This window comes from Cyanistes caeruleus, chromosome 12 (assembly GCF_971803275.1).
Source record: "Cyanistes caeruleus chromosome 12, bCyaCae1.hap1.1, whole genome shotgun sequence".
Taxonomy (NCBI): domain Eukaryota; kingdom Metazoa; phylum Chordata; class Aves; order Passeriformes; family Paridae; genus Cyanistes; species Cyanistes caeruleus.
Genome location: NC_141712.1, coordinates 309298 through 336092, shown reverse-complemented (window position 1 = coordinate 336092; position 26795 = coordinate 309298).

Sequence of the window (26795 nt, the reverse complement as noted above, 5' to 3'; positions counted from 1 at the left end):
AGAATGTCCCAGATCTGTTCTTTGGGTCATGATTTGTGGTGTAGCCACAATGCAGGTTTCTTAGGCTTCCATAAAAGACAAAGACTGATTGTTCCTTTTTTCTCCAGCAAGGCCCAGGCAGAAAAATAGGCAGAATTGGGAAAAAAATAAAATACCCCTATTGAGCCAAGAATAAGTTTTGGATCATACTAACTTCCCTAGTCTTCTCTTGACAAAATGGATGACTTCAAAAACATGAAATAATCCACTTAACATGTGAACCTGATATGAAGACTTTCATGTCCAACAGAAATTCATAGTTCACAAAAGCTGCTCTTCACACAGATTGCACATCATTTTGCCCATTGTTTTTAATTTCATTCATCAGAGAGAGGTTCACAACAAAACCCACTGAATTCCTTGTTCCTACCCACAAAATTAAGCAGAAAATTAGTTTTCAAATCTCACTGTAAATATTTAGTAAGTCATTAAATCTTTTATTCCCATTTAGCAGAATTTTATCTCTTCATCTCACTGTAGTCCACCAAGTAACTATAAATAAACCCTCTATTTTACGTAGAAATGTCTCTTCAAAGTAAAGTCAAGGGCCCAATTCATTACAAATGTCTTGCCAAGGTCTGAAGACAGTTTTTACTTTTAATTTACAGAGTCTCCAAACTGTTAATTGTATTCTTAATTCATACTGGCTTATTTACATGCAGGCCACACACTTGGTTGAGTGTGCTGGGTTTAATGCCATTATGAAAATGTCTTCTGAGACAGACAAGTTGAGAATATATTGTATTTTGGCAGGTGAAAACAAAGTCTGGTAGGCCCAGTAATCAATTTTTATCCTCACTTCGAAAGAACACATTAGAAACAAACAGGAAGGTGCTGGTAAAGGAAAGAATGTAATTTTGGCACTGATGAATGCAAGAAAAGGAAAAGCAAAAGACCTTTATCTACCCATAAAAGACCTTATGGGCCTTTATCATTTTATTATTAATATTACCATGTCACTAAGGATACTATAAAAGTACAACTTTGGTGGTTTCCACTGTTCCCTGGAGCACAGAACACAGGTTAGGTTCAGAAAATAAAGCCACCAGGATTTCACAGCAACAGAGCCTGGCATCGAATCATGTCTCTCTGCTAGACTGAAACCAGTCATTACACCTCAATGTAAATGAAAGAAGAAAGAGGATGTAGCAGGTTTGAAATCTGAAAGTTATTTTTTTTTCTTATTTTGGAAAAAACACTGTGTGTATCACTGCACAAAAAAAACAAGTTGGTGTAACAGTGTTCAACAGTGGCAATAAAGGTATCTATTCTAATAATCTAAAATAATTATGTGTGAAGGGCTGGAGCTGGGCAAGGGCAGGCTCAGGCTGCAGAGAAGGGAAAGGTTCTGCTTGCCCCAGAGGTGCTGGCACTGTGCAGGCCCCCCAGGGAATGGGCACGGCCCAGAGGCTGCCAGAGCTCCAGGAGCGCTTGGCCAGCACTGCCAGGGATGCCCAGGGGGATTGTTGGGGGGTCTGGGAAGGGACAGGAGCTGGGTCAATGATCTTTGTGAGTTCCTTCTACCTCAGGATATTCCATGATTCCATTATTTTCTTACTTATAAAATACATAGCACATCTTTCAATAGACTAGAAAAACTATATAATTTTGTCAACTATTGTAAATGCTAGATGGTAGTTTTATGGAAATATCACCAAGTTTAGTAATATATTCTTACTTTCATGAGCATTTTCTGTAGAAATTAATCTATATTGTATTGTTTCCCATGGGTATCTATGCTGAGAAAGTTAAGAGCAAGTTGCCTTATATTGATGTTTTTAGTGTTGTTTGATTTCATTTGTTATTTGCTTTGTTTATAGACTCAGTATCTTCTAACAGTATAGATAGTCATTCAAAAAACAAGGAATATTGGAATGAGAAACTTTGAGTATGAGTCTCATTTCATTTTGTAATGGAAATGTAAATTCAGGGTCCTTTTCAAACAAGAAGTGAAAGAGAGACTGCTCTTACGCTTAATCCTACATGTTCTTAGTCTCCTACACATGCCCTAAATCACTTCTTCTTAAAATAGAACAACATATTGTTTTATCTGTGAATCAAGAAATACACATATCCATCTTTTCAGTCAAAACCAAGCACAGTCAATTAAAATTGACTGGGATTTTCAAAAGTCTAATTAATAATTTTTGAAGCTCACAATAATTTGCCTTGCAGCAAGGCAAAGCCCTAACCAAATATTTTTTTTTATTGAGCTTCATAAACCAGGCTCTTTGATTTATATTGTCTGCTTCCTGGGAATTCCTGAATACATGTCAAGAGAAAGAAAAATAAATTTTAAATTCTGTTAAACATTAAAAATATTGTTCACATAAAACCAATTTTTCAACACCAGCATTTCAACAACATTTTTATAAATATTAGCAGGGTTGACTTGCCCCAAAGAGCAGGAAATTATAAGAAACAAAAGTTAGAACTTTTGTCATGCAGTGAATCAATTTAATCATAATGACACTAATCACTTGTAACCTTTTGAAATAGAAAATATTGCTCTATGCACAATGTGAGCAATAACCTCACTGTTTCAATGGAAGATGGATGTAAACTCTTCTCATTTGCTAAATTCAAGTTTTGCCAACACAGGTCCAGTCAGAACACTGTATTATGAAAAATACATTAAACTTTTTACAGATCTGAAGGAACAGGAGCCTTTTTTATCATGTTGTTATCTTTCTGTGGTTTTCTCCATGGTTCTGCTTATTGACTGAACCACAGCATGTGTTCAGATATCCATCAGGTCAGGAAACTCAAGACACCTAATGAATCATTAAAAGCTTTGTATGACAAAACCAGGGAGAAGGAACCCTCATGGGAATCCATGTGAGTTGTGGAAATTTTACTCAGGACCAACATTTCAAATGAAAATACACAGTAACTTTGTGGTACAATGTGCTCCTCCTGCACTCAGAAAGTGCTCAGAAGCGCAGGCAATGAAAACTCAGCTTTCAGTTTGTCAAATCCATCCTTACGGATTAAAGGGATTCCTATATTAGAATCACTGAATCTATATTCATATATGAATTATAACCCCAGCATTGCTTGGGTTGGAAGGGATCTTAAAATTCATCTTATGCAATCTCCTACCATGGCAGGGGCATCTACTATCCCAGCCTGCTCCAAGCCCCAGTGTCCAACCTGGTCTTGGACAACTCCAGGGATCCAGGGGCAGTCACAGCTTTTCTGGGCATCCTGTGCCAGGGCCTGCCCACCCTCACAGGGAAGAATTTCTGTCTGTCTGACCTAAATTTCCCCTTATCCAATTTGGGTGTTCAACATAGCAAATCAATATTTTAAATATTTCTTTCTAACCCCTTCTAAACCATGACAAGTCTTCTTTACAGTGTGCCTGTGGGCCTCCTTTTACTTCAAGATCTTCTGCAGCCTTTCAAAGAGGATTGCTTTCTGTGGGATACTTCCTTCTCCACAACCTGGCCATTTGCACTCTGCTCCCAGAGATCTCTGCTCCCATCCCTCCTGTTGGCATTTCCCAACTCTGCTGTCTCCTCACAGATGTGGAGGTAAAGTTATACAGTTACACTTCCTATTAGATTAGTCCGAGTAAAGTGAAGTCTGGATAATTTTTGCTTCCAGATTTGCTTTCTATCCCGCTCAAGTGAGACTCAGAAACAAAACTACAAAAAAGGCATTGAGCCAGCATAGTTATAGAAATAGGCTGCAGCAAAATCAGGTTCTAAATTCAAGTTTAGACATGGCAGTTTCCCCTTGCGATGACAGCAGGTGGGGTGAATATTAATTCTTCACCAGACTTACACTAATCTACTGTGATCATTAAAGATATTTTATATTTTCTGGTCATCGAAAGAAAGAAATTTTTCCTAAACTTGGAGTACCAGGAGAGGGATAATTTGAGAATCACTTCCAACAAAAATATTTATTCTTTTAAACTCAGAGGGGAATGCACTGTTTATTTTTAAAAAATGTCATCCTCAAAGCCTCTGGTAATCCCATAGTCAAAACAGTCCATTTTATTCATTATTTATCTGTATTTCTTATTTATCTGTCCATAACAAATAAGCACTTCTTCATTTCTTTGTCCAAATAAAAAGTCTTTTTTTTCTACTAGGATTTTTGGAATCAGGTGTTGAATATTTTAAATATAAATACAAGTTTATGTCATATTTTACTGTAAGTTTATTCTATTGGATTAATTTTACGTGTATTTCATGGATTTAATTACATGAACAGTATTCAGTTTAATTCTGTTTCTATTAATGAAAAGATGTACTGATAAATTGGGAGCTGAATTTTATAAGACGTGGATCACAAACACAATCACTATTGGAATTCTCCATAAATTCACATAAATCAATTTTATTTTCCTAATCAATTCTGGAGAATGCAGTCCATATCAATACCTATATTTTCTTCAGAGGAAAAGTATTTCTACAAGGGTATTCATTACTTGCTTATTGCTTACTGTGATTGATTTTTTGTTCCTCATCTATTAAAAGCTCTGATCATTACCAAGAAGAAAACTTTTCTTGTTCTGCTACAAATCAAGCAACAGCAAGAGTGAACAAAAAATAAGGTCAGAAAGTGATTCATGCATCCCCATACGTGGTAACTAATTTATTTGCTGAAATACATAAACTCCTTGGCAAATACTTGATCCCTGCCCATCTTGGATGAATCTGAGAGCTGTACACATAAGGCACAAGACCAGGAATATCATCTAAAGCTGAGTCAAAGATAGGATTTTTTTTTTTTTTATGTCAATCTCAATGGGCTTTCAATTAAGCCCTAAAACCAGAATGATAAACTTAGCACACTGTGCTCAAAGGTGGACCTTAAAATAAAATGTCTGCTGTGCCAAGAACAACCCAGCAGATCCCACTGCAAGCTTAATACATTGCAGATGAAAGAAACAGAGATTTGAAAGGGGGCTCTGAATAATAACTACCAAAGTACAGTCAATCATATAAAATGCAAGCACATTCTGATGATCAGTAATAACTGCACTCCAGAAGACTTACACAACTTGAAATATCTAATTAACATCTATGCAAATACCAGGCATTGTCAGCAAAAGCACCAGCTGCAGCTGGACAAATTCCAGATAATGTCCAAAGACTTTGTGAAGTCATGGGCACAAAAGTTACACAAACACCAGAGATCTGAGTGGAAAAGTGCTCACAAGTTCTATGTTTGATGTGATGGTGCATGGATATCTGCCCTTGCTATCCTCATTTCAATGAATATGGATTAGCAATTAACCACTGCTCCTCTAGAAGTTAAGATGTATTACAGGAATAAATTCAACGTGGATTATAGGATGTGAACTTCTTATTGATCAACTTTCAGAAAATGGTGTCTAAACTTCTGCCAGGCTTGTATGATTAGAATTACTTGTTTTATTGTTGTTGCATTTGATTGTGTGAGATGCATCATTATAGTTGTGCCAGTGTAGCTAGGAAGCAATTAGGATTAAAATTATTCCAGTAATTCCACACATTCCCCACTCCCCAATAGGCATATAATTTTCTTTTGCTCCTCTCTGTGGAGTACCTGAGAAGATGGATGCAGCTTGTACAGCTCAGTTCTTTCAGCACAAAACTTAAAAAATTGCAAATAAAACACCAGTGATTTTACTGGATTTTTCATAACTTGGGAATGAGAATCACATATTTCAGTTAGATGTGGATATTCTATAGAAAAATAACAATACCAAAAACTTTTCTTGGCTGTGGAAAGACCAGGAAACACCACAGACCATGATGCCATTAGGAAAAGTGAAAACCTGTGATTCTATAGTGCTGTATGGATCTGAGCCACACTGAACCACAAAATACTGCCAAAGAAACTAAACCACAACCAAACACAAGAAAATAATTACAAAAAAATTATACCTCATTTTAAGCTGTAGCAGACTGAACAGCAGAAAGGTTTGATAGCACACTGCACTGAGGGTTAAATACCAGTGAAAGAAAGAAAATATTGTCAGAATAGTTCCTTGTCACTGACTAAGCAGATACTAAACCCTTACAGCTAAATAAACTTGAGGCAGAATGGGAGAATTACAAATCCAAACTATAAGGCCCCAAGTGGCAGAAACACACACAAAAATTTGCAGTCCCTATCTAAAAAGGTAGAGAATTATTTACAACAAAACATAATCACTTGGTTCATCTCTTGAACACTGGAAGTCTTAAAAGGACTAACCCCTAACCAGGATCTATGACAAAATGTAAGAGAATATGAGCCCCAAAACAAATCCTTGACAGCGCAATCAGAGAATTTTAAACAAATGAAGTTACCTATGTCAGAATGAAGCTTAAGTGTCAAAAATCCTTTGATCTTTGCTACACTACAGCAAATATTGCCAGTCTGACATTTAAAAAAAGCCATTCTTGTGCTGGTTTAGCCTCATTTTCAGGAGCACTGGTAGAGTAAGCACAGCAAAGATGGGAAGAAGTAGTATTGATTCAAAAGAATATTTAGATGGACCAGAAAGAAATCTATCAAATTCATATAGAGGGGAGAAAAAGGAAAAGTCAGTGTACAAATAATTCACATGACTCCCAGAAAATAAGGGCACAAATATTTCTGGCTTTAGTCATGGGAATGAGGAGTGGCCTGACTACATGCAGGAGGGAGTGGCTGTTATCTCACAGCAAGCTCACAGCAGGGAAGCCCACATCCAAAGCAAAGACCAGGTAATCCAAACAATTAAAGGTTGGATTTAAATACACTGAGCGAACAATAACTACATGTCCTGGTTAAGATCAAATTTGGAAGAGAACCTCTGAATGGGGTCCCTCCAGAAAGCAAATTCAAGTGGCCCCTCCGCCAACTGGTTTGGGAAAAAATATTTCCTTGGAGAAAAGTGGGGAAAACTGTTTATTTAACAGAAATGGAATAATATTAAACAATGAAACCTCTCGCTGTTCGATGAGATGGCAAGTCCAGAAAACATCCTTTTCATGGGGTGTAGCTTGGCTTGCTCAGATTCTTATCGGTCCCTCCAGTGCTGGAAAGTGCCAAGGCCCAGGCCCCAGTGGGCCACAGGTGTGAGCTCCTGGGGTTTGTTTGGGTTTTCAGTCCCGAGCAGGATTGAACAGATCCAAGGAAAAAGGATAAAAACAGTCCAGGGAACTTCCCTGCCTCAGCTAGCTAAAAAACTAATAGCAAAGGAGAGCTCTGTCCCACTGTCTGTCCATGCTGTAGACACCACAGGAGCAGGATGCAGGGCACTGAGGGCTCTCTCTGAACACCACAGCCCAGGAGCAGGATGCAGGGCACTGAGGGCTCTCTCTGAACACAGCCCAGGAGCAGGATGCAGGACACTGAGGGCTCTCTGAACACCACAGCCCAGGAGCAGGATGCAGGGCACTGAGGGCTCTCTGAACACAGCCCAGGAGCAGGATGCAGAGCACTGAGGGCTCTCTCTGAACACAGCCCAGGAGCAGGATGCAGGGCACTGAGGGCTCTCTGAACACCACAGCCCAGGAGCAGGATGCAGAGCACGGAGGGCTCTCTGAACACCACAGTCCAGGAGCAGGATGCAGGGCACTGAGGGCTCTCTCTGAACACAGCCCAGGAGCAGGATGCAGGGCACTGAGGGCTCTCTCTGAACACCACAGTCCAGCAGCAGGTTGCAGGGCCCTGAGGGCTCTCTGAACACCACAGTCCAGGAGCAGGATGCAGGGCACTGAGGGCTCTTTCTGCCAGGAGCAGGATGCAGAGCACTGAGGGCTCTCAGCACAAACTGCTGCTTCTTCTTTCCCCACTTTGCTCTCAGAGCCAGCGTTAAAGGTGCAGAACTTAATATGTAACGTAAACCAGGCAATTGGGGATACAAGCATTATAAAGTCACCCCTGGACACCACAACATAATTTAGGGTCCAAGAACTTTCATCAATGTGTTATGAATTCATATTGTGATATTGCCTTTTTTGCAAGAATTAAGATGTATGTTATATGTTATTTGCTTTTGCTGTGTCTTTTTCTTTTTCTCCTGCTAGAAAGTTTTAGGCATAGGTGTGGGGTGCTAGGGCTCGGTGGACGGAAGATATCGGGATGTAACGGAAAGGCAGTCACCCCCCTCCTCTACAGTGTATGGTAATGACCCCTGTAATTAGCCAGTAGCACCTAGCTGTGATGAAAGCAGATGGGTGTAACACTGTGAGCCTAGGTTATAAAGTGTCAAATTCTGCAGCAATAAACGCCATTTCTGCCAACAATCACATTGATGCTTGTGTGCAGTTTGGACCAAGTGGCCTGGGGAGGGCCACCGTGCTGCGCCTGAACCAGGGTGTCTGCCTTGCTAAAAGCAACAATAGGTCAAGAAGAATGTTGGACATTAGGGCTTGGTCCTTTCTGGGCAAAGCAAGATAACCTCCAGGAAACTGATGATGGGGCCCAGGCTGTTATCAACACTGACCGCCTGAAGAAAGAGGAACCCCAGCCCAAATAAAAATGTGATAAAGGGAAATAAAATCTCTAGGACACATGTTCTATAAAGGCAGACCCAAGGCTTAGCCATGCAAAATACTTCTTGGAAAAGTTTGAATATGCATTAAAACCCTACAGCAGAATAGGATAAAAGGAGTGTTCCAAAGATACCAGGTCTGCTCTTGGCAGTGCACCAAGGCACTTGGCCATTACTTTTTGCTTTATTCTGTCTTTTATTTTCTTTATTAAACTTTTTAAAATTTAACAGGAGAATGAACTTTGTTTTTCACAAATGCATGTAACAAAAAAACAAGAAATAGAAGAAGAATCTAAGCAGAAAGCCCCAGTACTAAAGGAAGTGGTGATACATAGGGAAAAATTCTGCTCTATGTTTTTAAATTTTTTTCCTTTATCTCAGCAGGTTTAGGACTTGTACTACTCCATGCAGGACTTCAGTGATGATTGTGAGTCCCTCCCAACTCAGAATATCCTATGATCATACGAATTTTAACAGCAACATTGATATCAAAGAATTTCTATTTTTATTTGAAGTGCAGAATTTTGGAATTCCTCCTCAGCAGTATCTCATCTTATCTACTAATCAGCTAATGTCCCTTTAGAGTGATCCCTGAAGTGGCTGCCTCTTCAGGTATCTTTAAAGTCTTGGCTGCATGATGATGAGCACTGTTACTTATGTTTATAGAGTATTGGAACTGTGAATACACAGCTCTGAGTAAATGTCAGTCCCTGAAAAATAGCAACTCATCAGACCTAATCATACCCTGAAGAATGGCTGTTTGAAAATGTCATTATAAATTAGAGAGGAATTGTTCAGATGATGAACCAGTCAGACAGAACTCTTGACCACAACTTTCTACAGTACAAGAATTGAATTCTGAAAATTTGCCACTGAGAAAGACTCAAATTCTGTGGCACTGCTGCTTAAAGCACCTGCAAATCTAGCACTGCTTGAAGTTTCTTCTAAATTATTCAAATATCATAAATAAAACAGCTGGACACTGAGCTAACCTGTTCTGAGTTGATTATATAAAATGGCACCATATGGCTACTCGAGCATTCCCAGGCATGTCACAGAAGTCAGGTGCTGAAGGAGCCAGGGAATGCTGATCTGAAACACTCAAATCATCTTGGCTGCTTACAAGTCTGCCTTTTGTCAAAGGCAGGTCTTCCCAAACCTGAAGCCACCTTTCATTCTTTCACAAAGACTGACAATTTCATAATAATTTAGAAAGTAAAAAGAGCAGAGACACACATTAATCAAAACTACAATAAAGTCAGACAGCAAAGTTTTTTTTTATGAATTTGGTTTATTGGTTCAATAAATCTGAGATCTCTGAAATGACATTCAACTATTTTCACTCAAAAATATTTTAACTACAGCATTTGTTAAAATTTAGGATAAAAACATCTGCTGAAATACTATAATATTTGTGGAGACAGAATATGATTTTTTCACTTTGTTCTAACAATAGAGTTCAAACAAGTAAATGCATTAGGGGGTAAAATAATTCCAGTTCAGGAAACATGAGACAATACTGAAGGATTTGTTTAAAATGGCACCAACACTCTTCTAACTAAAGTCACTGCACCTTAAATTCCTCTGAGCATTTTCCTCTTTCAGGGAACTAGTCAACTATCTGTTGATTATTTAAAACTTAAAGCAATTCACATGGTATCACTTTTAAGGTGAGTCTTAAAAAAAAAAAAGGAAAAATAAGGAAAAATCTCAAGTATTTCTTGTTATCAGTTTCTTCTCTAAAAAATTATTTTTACAAGATCAATCTGAGTAACTGCTAATAAGTATTTCTGTATATCCAGGAGGTTAGTTTGTTTTAGTTAAGTTATTAGATCTTCCTTTGTTCCATCTCCTGTATTTTCTTCTCTAATTTTTGACACTATTTCATGGAAGAACACATTGATTTCTTCCATCATAGTGATCAGAAGTACAAACATAGTCACGTAGTCACACCAACACATCAAAATTAGACAGAATTTGAATATGATGTTATAGTTTATCACCCTTCCATGCCCTTATGAAAATATAATTTGAATTGTGGCATTCCTACTGGGTTTTTTTTTTAATCACACTGAATAATATACTTTAATCTGAAGAAGCAGCAGAATAAACCACAGACCAAAGACCTCAAAGCTGAGTTCAGAGGTGCAGCCAAAGAACCATAGAACTCCACTAAAGAAGTTTATGAGAAATAATGAAAAAAAAAATTCTAAAAACTAAACCATTTTCAGAAATAAGCTTGAGATATTTCCTTCCTACTGTTCATCTTACTCTGTCTAAACATGCTGAAACTTCTCCACTACAAAGCTTAACATTTTACTTAAAGAAACACGAATTTATATAAATATGTATTTATCATTATCAAGAGTTTTTACCTAAAAAAGCAGTGCCCACATTGCTTTTAACTTTGTTACTAGAAGATCAAATTAAAGTGTAGATCAAATTAAGTATATATGTCTTTCAGAATAATTATTTCAGTGTTTCACCAAAAAGATCTTCACAAAAATACAAATCACATGACTTTATGACTATTTTTCACATTTTAAGAGCATGTTTTTAAAGGGAAAAGATTCTTTAACTGTTAGTGATAGTAGTCTTTTTACCAGTGATTTCTGAGAGGCTGAGTTGTTTTGCAACTTAAGCTGCCCAATGGTCAAGAGGACTGGTTGCAAAAATGACAGCAACTCAACAGTCTCTTTGCATTTAATTTTCTTTCTGTTTTAATATTTATCTTTATTTTTTACATTTCTGTAGCAGGAATAAGTCATTATACAAGGATCAATTTACAAAATTTTGGTTAGATGTTCCCAGTTTCTTTCTATCCATATTAATGTTCATTAAAAGAAGCTCAAAATCCGTATGCATTTTAAAGGTACTTGAACTTGGCCCAAGCATTCCTTTGTCATTGGTTAAGAGAAGAGGATGGAAAGACTGAATGACCACACAATTCCCATTTCCTTAACTGTCGCCCTGAGAATCAGACCTTTAGATATTGTTTTCATAATTTTTAGTCACTTTCCCAAGAAAGTGACTATAAACATAAGTCTTTATACGTTCCATTAAAGATATGTCTTTTGATGGACATCTCTCATGGCCAGTGTGGTTAGTCAGGTAGTAACCTGACTATCCAATCCCTAGTCATTGTCGAAAACCTGTAAATACTGAAAGAACAAATAAACTTCTCTTCTTTTTTCACTACACTTTGAGCTGCATCCATGTCAATAATTTCTTGTCCAACAGTGACACTTAACAATAAAACAAAAATAGAGAAATGATGATCTAGAATATGTGAATTATTCTCTCAGCTGCATGCCCAGTCCCCTGACTGTTCTCTCATCCTGCTGGAATTCCTTCTGTTGATATTTTATTCAGAATTTTCCTCAGTGTTTGACACTTCTCTTCATTCCTATTCAAAAATTTCAGCCCTGGAAAGTATCAGGCAGCTATTGGAGGTACTGTTGGAGAGAAAATAACTTCAATCTAATTTTTTGTGTTGTTCCACATAAACTGTCATTTTTTGCCCCTAAACATACATCAGTATACATTAAAATATAAGAATTTTGTTACGTTACTTCAGAATAAAGACTCCTTAAATACTGGCTTTATTCAGTGCTTGCCAACTACTTTTTGATTTAAAAAAAACCAAAACTGGTTATTTGAAATTTATTTACTTTATAGCAAAAAATAAAAGCAAACTACATTAGCATTTCAAATTATTAATATTCTGGTCACCTTATAAGTGTTGTGAAATGCTGATTTATTTTTATGCTCTGTAACTGCTGTGTGTTCAAACAGGATAATACTACTGATTAATTGACACTACTACAATTATACCGAATAATCTCAGAGAAATATCAATATAAGAGTCAGCAAGCAGCTGTAACCATGACATCAAAGCTCTAAACACAATAATATCTGGATTAAAATTTAAACTAAATATAAAGGCAAAGCATGAATAAAGACAGTGATTCTTACTGAACACAGGAACAGGTTTCCCAGAGAAGACAAGGACTCTCCATCCTGGCAGGACAAGGATGCCATGGACCCTGAACCTTTCTACAACATTCCTAACATGCAGTATGAAGAAATGTAATTTTTTCTTACTCATCTGTTTCAGGTAGTCTTAATGAAGGTTATCTGGGGTCAATACATATAAAAATTAAATAAAAAATGAAATTGCATTTAGCATACATACATATTTACATGAATTTGCTTTGAGTTTCATTTTCATGCAAGCAGCCTGTAAACTTAAATAGGAGTAAACTGTGGTCAGAAGGATAAAAATTGAAGATCATTATAATTTACCTTGAAACAGGCTTTATACATAGAATTTCCCAGAGTTTACTGCTAATTTACTGAGTTAGTCCACTGAATCAATTGAATTAGAGTTTGGTCTACAGTTTACTGATAGAGTACAGCAACATACCTGCTATCAACCTGGTTTTATAATATCAATATTCAAGATTTTGAACTTCTCTTTAGGTGCAGTATAAATAGTTTTTTAAACTTTTGTATGTAGTTCCTTAGTTTTTTTAGGGTCAATGTTCATGAAAAAAAACAGTATTTGGGTTATGCACTGAAAGTGAGAATATGATTATTAATAAAGTAGATATAAATTTGAGGCATAAGGTATATGTATTTATAATTTTTGGTTTCTTAATATTAAGGATGGTTTCATTAAGACACAGGTATTTTCTGTGATCTCAGCAAAAGCTAGCAGAATTGCTGCATTTTCTTCTCAGAAGTGGAATATAATCCTGATTCTCACCTCTTGCATACTGCATTCTCTTCATGGCAAGGATGAATCTTCTAAGAAATGAAGATGAGGGCACCATGACTTGATGTTATATTTATTTTTTATCAATTAAGTTGTGCATTACCTCAGCTCCTTATATCAAAGCTGCCATTCCTGACTTCATAACTAGAAGTTTCATGTTCATTAATAATACATTTCTGTTAGTAGTACTTTAGTAGGTTGATTAGAGTTATCACTGTGGAACTACACAGACAATGGTGTTCTATTTTCCAGACTATCTCTGCCAGGAGGAAAGGCTGGGAGAGATGAGATTGTTCAGCCTGGACAGGAGAAGCTTTGGGGTGAGCTCAGTGTGGCCTTGCAGGGCCTGAAGGAGCTGCAGGAAAGATGGAGAGACAATTGACAAGGGATGGAAGGACAGGACACTGCCAGAGGACAGGGATAGATGAGATATTGGGAAGGAATTGTTCCCTGGCAGGGTGGGCAGGTCCTGGCACAGGGTATCCAGAGCAGCTGTGGCTGCCCCTGGATCCCTGGCAGTGCCCAAGGCCAGGTTGGACATTGGGGCTGGAGCAGCCTGGGACAGTGGGAGGTGTCCCTGCCCATGGTAGGGGTGGCACTGGATAGGGGCTTTAAGGTCCCTTCCAACCCAAACCACTCTGGGATTAAATCAATATCCCAAAGATGTTGCGTTCCTGACACCCAGTCAACCCCTGAACCAGCATCAGTGACAGGCCCTGTTGTGATGTGAACTCTGAATTCACAGATTTTTCCTTAGCATTTCCTCTAATGCTATAGGATTTGGGAGTGAAGTTTTCAGCTTTAAAGAAGGAAGTTCTCAGCTAATTTTTCACTGAACTGTAAAGTTCTTAAACAAGATATTTAAATGTAACAACTTCTGATATGCTGTATTTATTCATATTTAATTTTTAGTGATACCATATCTTTGCCCCAACAGAACTGAAAGGATTACTCAACTGTGTGGTTTTGGTCTCTGTGTTATATTTTATTCAAAGCTTTCACAATTAAAAAAGCTCAGAAACACAATTAGCTTCTTGTTCCCACTTTGCATTAACCTTCAACTTTAGGAAGCCTCTCACAAAATTCAGGATCATATCCTGATTCATATATTATACATGGGCACATTTACCACACATTATCAAGATAGAAACTCTGAGCATTCTGCATTCTGGAAATAATGCAGTTGAGCAAATGCCTCCCTTATCGAAATGTATTATTTTAAAGATTTAAATACAAGCCCTTGTAAAAATTTGAATTTCCTCCATTGTGAAAGTTTCCAAAATCTACTGAAGACATGCATGATTGATCACTCCAGGCAAAATGGTTCTTTGTCTTTGCTTTATGTCAAGAAAGAGAAAGTTAAAACAAAATTTCATAACTTTTGCAACTAATTAATTACAATTATAGCACAAATATTTCCATTTTCAGTGAAGAGCTGCAAAGTTAACTTAGACGACAAGAGCAGAAGATGCCACGGAAAAAACTAGATTTCCAGATTTACAGGTGCCATGGATTGCTCTTTATTTAACTTCAAGAGACAGCTACAGAATGTTTCTCTGCCTGTGGTCCTTTAATGGAACAGGAAAATCAGACCTGCAATTATATAACCAAAATTCTTCATTTACACTGGTGTACAAGGCAACAAATATCAACATATCTGTGATGTGCAAGGGCTATGGAAGGAGAAACTCTATAAAATAGAGTATCTGGCATTTCTTGGACAATGGGAATAGACCTAACCAGAAAAATTTCTTACTATTTTTTGCAAAATATCTGTGCTTCTTGCTGTGTTTTTCTCAAATGAAGTAAAGAACCTTGCCAGAGCCCAGAGTGGGCTAAAAGGAAGCAGGAAAGTTCATGATCTTTTCTTTGTGTATGAGAGATGTATCTCTTACTATAGTGGGAGGTGAGCCCTTGAAAGGAACTCTTGAGTGTTACTACACCAACGTTGCTTTATTGGGAACAGCAAGAAGAACAACATAGACTTTCTTGTGGAGTCGAACAGGAGAATTTTTCTCGGTTTATTACTTCAGGTCTTTTTTATAGACAAATACGTGAAAAGTACAGAAAAGAAAACTCTTATTGGTTAGTAAACTAACACATCACCATCATTGGTCAGTGGGGTTCACCACCCCTTGACTTTCTCTTGCAAGAAAACAACAGACAAACAGCACTTGCAAGGCTGTTTTCTATCTCTGAAGATTGTTTTAATACTTCTTTATGATTTCCCAGGCCACTTTGTCAGGCAAGACTGAGAAAGTTATATGGCCTGCTATTCTACAGGTACTATGCTGCCTGCTTCACACCTGCTGCCTGTATAGCATCTATACACCAAAAATAATAATTTAAAGTAAGATTCAATAAGCCCTTCTGTGCTGCTCCCTCAGCTTCTCCTTAGCTTCTCTAGGAGAAGAATAATAAGGATGTCAAATTACTTGATCTGGCAGCCATGAAAACAAACTAGATAGAATCACAGAATTATAGAAGGGACCCACAAGAATCATCCAGTCCAACTCCTGTCCCTGCACAGACACCCCAACAATCCCATTCTGTCCATTCTGTGCCAGAGAGCATTGTACAAATGCTCCTGGAGCTCTGGCAGCCTTGGACGTTCCTGACAGAATTCAGGACCTCTAAAAGGTGCTCAGCATCAACAAGAATAAAGTCTCTAAGCAGAGAATATTTTGTCTGAAAGTCTGAGCATATGATTTGGTTGAGTTTTAAGCTTCAGTGAGGCAAAATTTGCTCTATTAGAAGATATGTCCCAACTGACATTCAAACAGCTTTTCATTTTTAATAAGTCTTTATATTTTAATTTTGTAATAGAATATCAGGGATATTTTGAAAACCTCTAAAGCACAATGCTACAAATTTTCAGGTGCTCTTGCACTTTTATGAAACATATTTGAACTGTTCCTAAAACAAACCTGGGAACATAAAATGTTCAAAAGCTCACTTTACATAAGAATATTGTGCAACATCTGGACATAAATTCTTCCACTTATCAGCAAGCCTCTATGCTGCAGTAAGGGGATTACCAGAAAAAGCTCTTCACTGTCATTCTTGAGCTGAAATTAGTTTAGAAGTTAATCTTTTATTGAATTCTCTTTAATGAGATTTCTGCTAAATGCTGCAGATTACATTTGCTTTACCCATCTTGAAGAAAGTTTGCACTTCCATGGTCATGTAAATGTTTAGGGGAAAGATGAGTTGTGCTCCCCTCACCTAGAGGGAAAAACCTGTCCAGATTCCAAGGTGTCCATGGTGTGCACAGATGGACTTTCCTTCCCACTGGTGCTCTCCTCTAACACAGGCACTGGAACAGTTGCCAGGTGTCTGCAAATGGATGGGTTTGCTTTAAAACAGAGCTGTGGCCAGCAGAGAGGATCCAAGGGAAAGGTGAATCACCCAGATGTTCAAACCTGCCCCTCTCTGTTAGCGGATTTTTTGTGGGGTTTTTTTTCAGTTTTTTAAAAATGAATATTTAAGTGATAGCAATATTCATAATCTTGACTTTTCCACTGTAAGGGTCACAGAAAAGATTATCAAGAGCACCTGTAAATGGAGATGTATCACCTTGTTCCTTGCTATGTCTGTGTAGAAAAGGCCCTCAGCTCACCCCTTTCCTGCAGCTGCAGATCAGAAAGGAAGAAAGGAGTTCTGAGTGCTTGTAGCTAGATTCATTTCCCACAACTATTTCAGTTTATGTGCTGAGCATGACGTAAAAAATATATTAACAACTGCAGCAATTGTTGTATGAGTAGAATTTTTACAGCACAGCAGGGACAGGAGCTCCTGGAGCTGAGAAAGGGCCTGGAGCATCTCAGTGCCCAGGGGAGGCTGAGGGAGCTGGGGCTGCTCAGCCTGGAGAGGAGCCCCAGCTGAGAGGGGCCCCCAGCCCTGGGTGTCCCTGGCTGTCTCTGTGTCTGTCCCTGTCGCTCCCTGTGTCTGTCCCTGTGTGTCCCTGGCTGTCCCTGTGTCTGTCCCTGGCTGTCCCTGGCTGTCCCTGGCTGTCCCTGGCTGTCCCTGGGTACAGGAGGGGCAGAGCAGGCCCAGGCTCTGCTCCAGGCCCAGCAATGGCACCAGAGCCACGGGCAGGGGCTGAGCCCAGGCCCTGCCCTGCACAGGAGGCAGAACTTGTGCCCTGGGCAGTGCCCAGCCCCGAGCAGATTGTGCCGAGAGGCTGTGCAGTCTCCTCCCTGGGGATATTGCAGAGCCACATGGACACACTGCTGTGCCCTGGGCTCTGGGATGGCCCTGCTGGAGCAGGGAGGTGGCACCAGAGGAGCCCCTGTGGGCCCCTCCAGCCTGACCCAACCTGGGGTTCTGTGACATTAATATTAATTTTAATTCTAATTGCAGCAAGGCTTTATTAGAAATTATGTAAGAAACTTAGCCCAGGAAGGAGTCGAAGTAATAGCTATAAAATTTGAATAGTTGATAGAATTGAGTAAAAGTGATGTTACAAATGAAATTAGAATTTTGAAAACTAGGTCCCTTGAGTTAACAACAGTTTAATTAAAAAAGAATACAATTTAATGAATTGAATAGTGATTTGGAATAAAAGAATACAATTTAGTAAAAAAAAAAAAAATGTAATTTACTGGCAAATTATATATATAATTAAGTATAATTAAAGCATTAGCAAACTGACCAGGGTACGGGGAGGGCTTCTCACCCCACCTCACATACAAAACTGATTGGGGTATGGAGAGGGCTTCCCACCTTGCCTCACGTACAAAACAAAACAATTTAAATTAAACTTGCATACTGTATGCTTATACATATTCATTAATGTTTCCCGTAAGTTTCCTCCTATTTCTGATTTTTTTGACTTTACATCACTATTCCTCACAGTGCATGCTTCACTTGTTGTTAGGAGGTCTTCAGTCTTCTTTTGGTGGTCTTCTGATGAAGGCTTACACTTACTCATTGTCCTCTGGATAACCTTACAGGTTTGCACGTGCGTATTTAACATTGTGTTATGTAAGTCCACTAATTAGTCTTACATTTATTAATTTTCAGGCCCTATGCCTAAAATGTTTCAGCTTGGTCCGTCTCAAGGTCAATTTCATCTTGGGACATCACATATCTCAGAACTACATCCTGTACCATAATTTTAACATGTAACATCTGTAAAGGGGTACATCTGCCTTGTAACACTGATTCTCTTGATTGTTTCTAATAATAACTTTCCAAATAGTTAAAATTTAGTTAGCACAAATCAATTCTATTTATTACAGTGATATGGGAAGTATGGTATCCCCAGTGGCTGAAGTAAAACAAAAACTGCTGCCTAAGGAGACATAGAACTAACATCTGGTTACATATTTAATTGAACACTTACTCTTTAAAAATAATTTATCACTAAAACCTGTTTTCAAATTGCCAGAGTGGGTATTCTTTAAATAAGATCATTAAACAGAAATTAAAGAGTCATTAACCAGAGGTAGGAGGGCACTAAATGAGCAATTGCAAACAAAATAGAGGAATTGTGTGATGGCAGGAATTATGTCTTTTGCCCACCCTGCCAGGGAACAATTCCTGCCCAATACCCCATCTAACTCTGCCCTGTAACTGCAGTTTGAAACTGCCCTCCAGGCCCTTGTAAATAATGGAGAGCACACTTTTCATTCAAATTTTTAAGACTTTCAAAGTTCCCTCGTTCTCAGTGTTTCCTTGGGTGACTTGCAAACACATTTCAGTATATTCTCCTTACTTATATCACAGTCTGCAACTGCAACCTGTCTTTGTTCAAAGTGGTGTTTAAATTCATAAGAAAGAGGGTACCATGAAGACCACGGTACTGTTGATCTCAGTAATTTTAATATAGCAGAACTGATGTGAATAAATTATAAACACTAAGAAAAATATTTGAAAGGAGAAACAAAAGGATATTAAAACTGAAGGACGGAAGTTAACTAAGGCTGTTAAAACGTTTATCAGTGTGTAAATTAAAGGAAAACAAGATAATCCCAAATCTCAAGTGATGTTATTCACAAAGCTATGAATGAATTATTATAAGCTAATTTTATGCATCTTTTATTTGTTTTGTATTACAAAGATTTGCAAAAAGTTCATATAATTCAGCAGCCAATATAGACAATATATTTGTTAAAATATGAAACCCCTGACTATTCATTTCCTAGAGACTGATGAAACACATTATCAGGCTATATGTTGTAAAACAGACAAATAATGTCAGAAAGTAAAAAATACATCATGTGAGCCTAACAAACATCTGGATCAACAAATAAGTCAAGTGCCAAGTAACTGTCTGGTAATTTTGTGCTGAAAAGCTTCTTTCAGTGAAAGAATAAGTTCCCAGATAGACTTAATTTATTGTGATTTGTAATCACAATTTGTTTTCACCATCTTGGAATGAAAGTCAGGGATCAATCCCACTGTACACCCTGCAGACTGAAGCCCAGCATTAAGTGTTTCCTCCAGAGAATTTGTGATGGCAAGGAAAGGGACAGGCTGCTTTTCCAGGAGGATTCTCTGCCTCCCTCCAGATCTTCAGTGAGTGGTGCTTGTGACCAAAATAGAAACACCAATTTTATCCCAGAATTTTGCTTCAAGTTTCTCCTGCCAGCTTCACAAAGCCTGAGGCTGCAAGAAACTACTGCAAAAATTCCCTAAAATTTAGCATAAAATCACACTGATATCAGAGCAGGATGAAATTATCTCATTGGTCTTCTGTCATCTCTCAGGTTAGAACACAAACCAGGGCATGACCAATATTGCCTAACTGAACAGATCAATAAGTCGTATCTTCTGTTGCCTCAAGGCAGCTCAGTCTTATGTTGTGCTGAGCCTTTCCCTAGGCAATTCAGGTTCTCAGATTTCTTTCATTGCCGAAGACTTTGTCTCATTACATTTGCAATTAATTAATTAAATTATAAATTTAACATTTCTCCTGCATTTACACTGATAAACAGGAACAGGGAACACTGCAGTCAATAAGAAAAGGTAAGTGCAGTCAACATAACATTATTGTTTGTTGGGAAAAACTCAAATAGCCAAAGGTGACCTAGAGGATATGCCGTTACTACTGCTGGAGGCTGCACTTCAAATCAAAATTTGGTCTGAGCTAATTAGCACAAGCAAGTAAATGGCCCTGATCATTGGCTCCTGTAAATTACATTCTGGTATTGTGCTACAATAAGAAGTGATCTTTCATTTCAGTTGTTAGGGAACATTTTATAACATACTGTAAATCACAGCTAGAATTTTTGTCCTTGTATAGCTCTTGGCACTGATAAAGTAATTTTGAAAAATTATCAGCATAATTTCCCCAAACGCTAATGGCAAATTGTTCCTAAATTTATAGAACCTTTAGTTTAGATGAATGTTGCTGGGAGCAACAATTAACTGAGAAGGAAAGTTTGGTAATCATCACATGTAACATGTGATACAAATGTTGAATGATAGGAAAATAAGAAAATACATCCACTCAATCCATGCAATTTGATTTATTGACTGAGAAAAGATAGGCAAACCTCAAGTCCCATGGCCAGAAAACGGGAAAAAACCCTACTTGGGCAGTCTCCTTTCTCTTGATGCTGTAGTTCAACAGCCTCTTGTGACAATTTGGTAGTCAACTGGTGCCATCCTTCCAGCCAAAGTGCCTCCTGCTTGGCTGCGTCTGCCCTTCCCATGAAAAGAACTACAGCTCCCATTTCCTACCCTCAGAAAGAAAAAAAGTTCTCATTTTTTTTACATTATTGGTTCATTAGTGCTGTAAAATAGACTTACACCCTTGTTCCCACTGCAAATATATATACTATAGTATATATACATATAGTATATAGTATATATATTTACTATATACTATATATAGTGTGTATATATATATATATATATACACACACACATATATATATAGTTTCTCTCAGTGTATAAGGAACAAATGTATTTTTGCCAGTAGCAGATGTTACTCAGAAATCTTAAACAAGTGTTTGAAATGCCATAAAAGTAATGATTTGGAAGTTTTATCTAGTTTTCTGCATAAATAATACTAAAATATTTTGCTCCTGCACCTGCCTACTCTTTACATTAGCGTAATTATTCATATCTTAACAAACACATCGGTGGCATTTAGTTAGATGAACAGAAAAATGAGAGCTTTGTCCATCTGTAAAGCATCTGTCATGATAGGAAAAATCCTGTGTTTCTTATTATTAAAAAAAAAAAAGGTAAACATTGTTTTGTTGTTTTCCTTTGATCAATAGGTCCTCAGTTTTATTAAGTTAATCTAAGAACCACCAGATGTTGTTAAGCTTTTTGTTCCAATGAGTATTTCCTTTAAAAATGAGGTCCCCGATATGCCCACAATAACCACCAGAGCCCACCACAGGGCTAACTGCCCTGTTATCTGCCTACCAATATTATGACCATTACATGATCCCAGCTGGGAAAGAGTTCCCCACTGAAAGTATTTTTATCTCAGATGTGAATATGACAGTAAGAGAAAAAGTAGTTTTTTAGAGCTTTTGGACGTGTAGACTTTGTATAAAGATGACAAAATAGCCCCTGGATGCAGTAATAAATCACTTGGTTGTGCAGGAATTTTACACTGGGCAGTTAAAAGCTTTCCATATGGGTATAAATTCAAATGCATGCTAAGATGTTCTTCACATTGGCTAGAAGTGGCTTCTGCCTGTGGTGGACATGGTATCAATTATTGCTGAAAACTCTGATAGAACATTCAGCTGCAGCAACAGCAGAAAAATATGTCTCACATAAAATCCTAGAATTATGAAATGGTTTGGGTTGGATTGGTCCTTAAAGCGCATCCAGTACCACTCCTGTCATGGGCAGAGACACCTCCCACTGTCCAACTGCTCCAAGCCCCAGTGTCCAACCTGGCCTTGGGCACTGCCAGGGATCCAGGGGCGGCCACAGCTTCTCTGGGAATCTCATTCCAGCACCTCACCACACCCATCACCAGCAATTTCTTCCATATATCCAATCTAAATTTCACTTCTTTCAGTGTGAATCCATTTCCCCTTGCCTTGTCACTGCAGTTCCTGATGAATTGTCCCTCTCCTCTCTACTGACATAATCTCAGTGCTGGATCATTTCTCATATTTCTGTTTGAATGATTACTTTCACTGGGGATTTTTTCAAAATCCATCAGAAAGTTCTGTCTAGAAAGTGAAATGAATGCTTGAAGTCATGTAAAATGAACAGTCCCTCTGCAGCTGTGACATAAGGGTATTTAATTGACTTGAATGATGTCTTTGTAATACTTTGACATGTTTTTGGATGGCAAAAAAGATTTACAATGTGGAGCAAGAAATACTGAGTTATTTTGTGACAACAAAATTTGTAAGTGTATTTATATAATTTAAAGCAATTTAAAGGAAAATTTAGGATGGGGACATTTTAATCCCACTGTGTTCAAGATTAAAAATCAGTCTAGCAAAAAAATGTACTCCTCAGGCTTTTTTTTATTGTTCTTTTTTTTTTTTTTTCTGGTATTACAGCCTGTTTGAATTGTCAAAGATGTGTAAGGAGTTTTAAGAAATGTGTCAAGCTGACATAAAATATTTTGTAACTTTTCCTAGTTACAGTGTGTCTTATTTTGTGAAATTTCTTTTGGCTGACAATGAATTTTTATTTTCTTACTCCTTCATCTCTCACACTAAAATTATAGCAAGAGCAAAATCTACATATGATTTGAGCAACAAATTCTGTAATCATTTTGGCTTTCAGGATGGATCAATCACCTCAGTAATCAGTGGCTCTAGTCAATAATAATGCAGAGACTTTTTCAATTAGTTTACTAATCACTTCAGCTTGATTTATAGAATGTATTTAAAACATGAGTATTATACAAGCAGAATAATAAAAACATGCCCCAGCCAAGTGTGGTGGTCTGCAAATTTGCACTAGTGTATGTCTGAAAATGAAGGTGTTCAATATTCCTCAGAATCTACTTCTAAATCTCACCTAAAATAGAGTTTAAGATCTGACACCTGTTTTTCATAACTTTGCGTGCAAGAGCAGAAGATCTGTAACCGAAAGAAAACTAATGTACTTTAAGAAAGAGCTGCATTTCTGGTTTGAGATCATAAGCAGAACCACCCTCTGAATTCAACGTTCAATGTCCCCAACCACATCATGGAACCATTATCTATCAAGAACCACAATTATTTATCAAAAATAATCTAAAAGTAAATAGAGCATAATCCACAGAGAAGAAAAATCCTATGTCTCTTTCTTTCATTGCTAATTAAAAATGTATTTTTAGCATAAGAGGAATAATTTTTTCTAATTTTCATTTAGCAGGATCAGTCATTTCAGAAGGACTAATGTCCTGAAGATAGTGTGGTATCTTATTTGGGGAGTTCTCACCAGAAAATTGGAATCTGAATTGTTAAAACTTTGTTAGATACCACAAAAATCAAATGTCCATTGGGCAACCAAGTCATTTAACTAAAATAATTTAACAGTTACTACTTTCTTTTGTTTCATTCTGTCTTGTGTAACCTGCTAAGCTACAGTGAGGTGTTATAAAGCCATCCCTTCTGCTGGTCATCTGAGTTTCCCTCCTTTATTTGTTCCTGTTGAGTCTTTGTTCCCTGAAAGCAAAAATATGCAATTGTTCCAAGGATTTTTTAATCATATGCTGTCATGTTAAATGCAGACAATACATTCTGCCATCAATTTTTATTTTTATCAGCTTCAAATCAAGCTTTTGTGCAAAAATCAGAGGCTGATTCAGAGCATGCAAGGAAGGGTAGGATCTTAATATCCCTTACATTACTAAGATAAAATTTTAATAACCAAACTTTTAATCAGATGGCCCACAAAACCTTTGCAAGTCAGCAAGTATTGGCTTGCAAGAGATGGGTAACCCAAAGAAATGGTCACAGTCATTCAATACTCCTGAATTTAATAAGGCTGTTATTGAGATGGTATTTAAATCTCCCTCCTATGTATTCAGCTTCTCAAAAGTTGGTACTTATCAAAACTAGTCTTTTTCACAGAATTTAAAATTAAGTGGAAAACTTCACCATCAACAATTTTGCCAATGCACTGAGATAAAATAGATATGCAATGTAGAGTTCAAAATTAATTTTGAAGGCAGTGATTACTTTCCCTTCCACACAATTTCATGCAGATTTTCCTATTATTTACCTGCTTTGGTACTTGTTTTCCACAAGCACTGTACATTGTTCAGCTGGTATTGCTCAGCTAAAGATTTCTCCTTACCATAGCCTGTATGTTTTCATATAAAGATAATTTTAGATCTAAACTAACTCTGTTTCTTTTAAGAGAAATGAGCTTTGACTGGCAAACTTTCAGTATAGTAACTGTTTCATTCCAAGTGCACTCTTGCAAAAATATTTTCCTGATCTCTTGAAGATCTGGTAGCATTTATCAAATTGTTCTCACAGCCATATTAATAGAGAGATAGGCTCGTGTGCACATACACACACTGTTCTCTGCCTCTTCATCCATGGCTTTCACTGCAGCTCAAGCAGAACTTAAAGTTCCTGTATGATATGAATCAGGGTCAGGTAAAAATTGCCAATAGATGTGCCAGAGCATATCCAGGACTTCTCAGTCCTTTAAACCACTTTCAATTTTTGGCATTGCATACGGAAGCAAGGAAGTGTCACCAGGATCTATTGGGAAACAAAGAGAGGGAAGGATTGTACAACATTATTGGGTCCCAGGACAGTGAGAGAAGCTGGGAGGAACTGGCCATAAATCACAACAGATCTATGGGCAGCACTGGAAATTTCTCTTCCTCTTTCTTGCCCAGTTTTCCAGTCTATCTTCTATCCTTGAACACCTCTCATCCTCCCTCACAGCCCAGCCTACCCCGTCACAAGGATCCCTGAAGGATGCCAAAAGAAGCACTTTTTCCTTCACCCTGCTGTAGTCCTTCAGGGGCCAGGGAAATGGCTGGAGAGGACAACAGAGGAGGCCCTGGAGATGTTGGGGGGGACTCCAGCTTTCCCTCAGGAGCAGAGGATGAGTGTTGCTGTTCACCTTCCCCAGCTGTGGCACAGGAGTTACTGTGTCACCTCCTGCCTCCTGCAGCAGCTACTCTCATTACCATTAAATTGGCTGAACTGGAAGAGGTGACAACGCTGGGCCAGTCCTGCTCTCCTTGGCTGTGGGATGATGCAGGGAATACTAAAAGAAAAATTAATCTTGTTATGTGAAAAATTTAACAATAGGGGAAAATGTCAGCTATAAAATGCACATGATTGCTTAGAGAGATTACTCTAAAGAGATAAACATCCTTTAAGTAAAAGTGAAGAACTGTAAAATTGTTTTAATTATCCAGTCACATTTACTTAGTGTAATGTTATATAGAAAACTTTGATTTTTAATTGAACAAAGAAGAAAATTACTTAAGGACCTGTTCTAATCAGATCCTAACCTTCCTGTGGTAGATTTGAATGTTTTTCTTTCTAAATATAATTTCAACTTTCTTTTCATACCATTTTTAAAAATATCATTTAATTCAACAGGTAGTGATATAATAAGCATGGATATAATTTTGTATTTCTAGTAACTGATATAGAATTACCCATATGAATCAGTTTGAACGATTGAAAACCTTTAATTAATTTAGATTTGAGACATAATCTCCCTGGCTGCCCATGTAAAGTAGGATGATAATCTTAAATGATTTAGTAACAGTCATGAAGACACAAAATTTGAAAAGCTTCAAACAGATTTGTTTCTTTTTCTCTGATAATTTTGCATACCTTTGACTTTCTAAACCTACTGAGGCAAAGGAAAGAGACAGAAAAGATATGCCTTCAAATAAAAACAAACCCCTTTAAATACATATTTGATGGAAGGTTGGATTCATGGCTTAAAACCTGTATTTTCCACAGACACCCATTAGCAGAGATTTTGAAGCTCTCCTTGCGCACATGGGAAATTATTTTTGCGTAGAAGTCAATGCAGCAGAGGTAAATTGGAGAACAACAGCATCATCCTGGAGCTCCACAGGGAAAAATTCTGACACTGCTGTCATGTTTTTGATCACATCTACCTCAAACTGTGTTCCAAAATAACAGTGATCCTATTAATCACTCCTGATTATCATCCCAAACCTGACATACTAATTTGGCTACAAAAGAAATCTGAAGTATCATCTGTATTTTTTCTTTGTTATGCTAATCAACATCAAAGGCTGGGTTACTTCTCGGCAGTGCCACTTGCTAACTGAAAATTAATCCACCCAGTTATTTTTTCTCCTGGACAAACACAAGAAGACTGAATTTCTTAAGACTTTTTAAATTAAATCAGAGACCTATCTTGTCCTGAGATGAAACACAATTCCTTTCCTAAGTCATATTGAGAAAGTTCTCCTTTTGGAACACATAACTTGAATTACAAAAATAGCACAGGATTTGTGGGTTAGGATTCCTGCTTCCAAAATTTTCCTTGAGTTTATAAAGATCTTTAAAATACAAATTACTTTGCAATTCTTAAATAGAAGAAAAGTTAGATTCACATTTATGATGTTTTTTC